The sequence below is a fragment of the Lepidochelys olivacea genome (genome assembly GCF_965140295.1).
Source record: "Lepidochelys olivacea isolate rLepOli2 genome assembly, chromosome: 11".
NCBI lineage: Eukaryota > Metazoa > Chordata > Testudines > Cheloniidae > Lepidochelys > Lepidochelys olivacea.
This window is the reverse complement of record NC_140421.1, coordinates 50,089,618-50,092,591: the sequence shown is the minus strand read 5'-3', so window position 1 is coordinate 50,092,591 and position 2,974 is coordinate 50,089,618.

Below are 2,974 nucleotides of genomic sequence, written 5' to 3'. Positions count from 1 at the left end.
TTAAAATGAAGACTAAGAATTTATCTGACTGAACGTCTCTTGCATTTTCTTTATACAGTACAACTGAATTGAATCTGAAGTATTACTGAATCCATTACATTGTTTTTACTTAAATAGCTACACACCTGCAGCTCAGTTGAAATGGTGTGACATTGAGTGATCAAAGTGAAATAAAATAATGAATGAAAGGAAGCATTCATTTCTGGTAATAGATGGTTTGACAGTATGGTCTTAAACTACCTCACATCAAAACCAGCCATAAAAATATTCTGGCTTTTAAGCTGTAGCATGACAATTAGATTCCAGCATGCCACAAGCCAGGACATAACATGTCAGTCTCTTCATTCCATGTCACAAAATGCTTCAACCTCGTCTCAGATTTAGTATCAGTTATTTCCATTCTGTTGTTTTCTCACAGTGATCTGAAAGTTAGTGAAAATGAGAAATATCAATATTTTGTCATGTTAAAAGCCTGCATTTCTAGACTAATGTCATTTATTTCAGTACTCATGTCCTCCAGAGTAGTGGTTCTCAACCCGGGGTATGCATACTGCTGTGGGTATGGGGAGGTCTTCCAGGGGGTACAGAAACTCATCTAGATATTTGCCTAGTTTTAGAACAGGCTACATAAAAAGCACTAGAGAAGTCAGTGCAAACTAAAATTTCATACAGATAATGACTTGTTTTACTACACTATACACTGAAATGTGAGTACAGTATTTATATTCCAATTGATTTATTTTATAATTATATGGTAAAAATGAGAGTGTAGGCAATTTTTCAGCAATAGTGTGCTGTGACACTTTTGCATTTTTATGTCTGATTTTGTAAGCAAATAGTTTTAACGTGAGGTGAAACTTGGGGTATGCAAGACAAATCAGACTACTGAAAAGGGAACAGTAGTCTGGTAAGAGCGAGAGCCACTGCTCCAGAAAGTGGCATGTATTCATATGGTGTCCCTGAATGATGAATTTGCATTTAGATCTCTTGTTTAGCTGAAAAATATGTATAAAACCCAAATACTCCTATGAAGCTTGAAAACAAGATAGAACAGTAATTTAGACTTGCTAACCCTCAATCCTGAAGTCTTTACAAAGGCTGGACTACAGTTACTTTCCATGAGCATCATTTGCCAGCAGACTGTAGATTCAGGCCCTGATCTGGCTCTACAGAGAACCTCATTTCATATAGTAGCACACTATTTGCCTTGTCCTCTCTTCATGTATTTGTTTTCTCCCCATCTCCTGATATGCATAAATTGTCAGCACTTTGTGTACAGGGCCCAGTGCAATACAGCCTTGAATTCTATTTGGAGCTTCTAGGTGCTACCGCTATACAAATAATGTAATTAGCTTAAAATGCCTGGATTTTTTTAACCAAAGTCACCAACTATTGAGGCTAGCGAACACCAAAGTGAAGGGCAAAATATTGTCAGATTGTAAAAGCACAGGTGAATTTACTTAACTAATAGGGTAACTTTTACAAAAGCTTCTGAAGACCACACTGTGATCTTGAACTGCATATGGAACTCCCGTTGATAGCAGTAGTAGGTCAACTGGGGATCTGAGCAGTATCACAATATATGTGTTGCAATATAGATGTGAGAAGAGAACTTGGCCTTAAATATTCCAGTTATCAGAGCAGATCTCAAATAGAGGGCAAGCTAAATTTTATTTAGCAAGAGACAGTCTTTTACACTAAAAGAAATAAAAATTGACAAAGCTTCTTGTCTATACATTCATTTTGCATTTATTTCTAGGCACTGTAATCCCAGAAAAATATAGACAAATATGGGGAAATTCAGAGAAAATGAAGAGTGATCGGGAAGGAATGACTAAAAGAGAAAATACGAATAGCATGGTGAAGTGATGTCTAAAAGTAGATTTGATAGCCATCTTCAAGGTATAATGGTGGTTATGGATGCCCGGTGTCTAGTAGACTCTGGTCTGAAAATACAGACATGTATCAGCCAAGACTCATTGGGTTCATTTTAGTTATACCATACACTCCAAACATGAAGAGTAATAATTCAAGGCAGTAAAAGTATATCATTAGAAGAAATATGAAATTAACCTTCTGAAAATTTAGGTGAATATCAGAAAAAGCTGTCTGATAGTGACATCTATTAGACTGTGGAGTAGTGTCTCAAAAGAAGTGGTGGAAAACTGAGCACTGGCTGCATATTAAACAAAATTAGATGAATCATTAGAAAAGTATATAGTAGGAAATAATCCTGTATCAGTAGAGAGATGGACTAAATTATCCCAGGCCAAGTCACAGGAGCCAATCCTTACTCAGGGTAATAGTCTCACTAACTTCATTGAGGAAGGACACTCACACAATAAAGGGCTGGGCCTGTAATAGATGAATCTCATCTTTAATTTCTAGGATTCTGTGAAATCTTTTGCCAGATAGTTAGATTTCAATTGCTAGCTAATAGATTATAATTTAACAAAAACCCAACACCAGCTGTGTTAAAACTCATTACTCATAAAAAATAGCTCTAAAAATGAAGAAATGTCTGCTTCTTTACATGACAATATTACTTAGGTTTCTCAATTTTTCACTCACATAAATGTACCATAAAAGGAAGATCCTAACTTATTGTAGTTCTCATCAGTGGCAATTACTTTATGTATCTAATATGGTTCACAAATTAATACTCCAGCCTGAGGAGTGTATAGCACAGTCAAATAGCCTATGACATTCGTCTAATTCTATTCTCTTAAGGTTCTTATACTGCACTCATCACTGTCATATTTGAAAGATTTCCAGAGTTAGAAAATAAAACAAGGAAACTAATGTCTGTCATGCAGGGTTTCCTCTTCATTTTTCACTCCAGTCAGAAAAATTGCATGCATGGCACTCTCTCTCTTTTCAGGTAAGTTAGTACTATGTGTTATTTGTGAGGGAAAGATCAAGGAAATGCATGTTGCATCTGGATCAGAATGTTACATGTTTGTGGGTTTTTTTG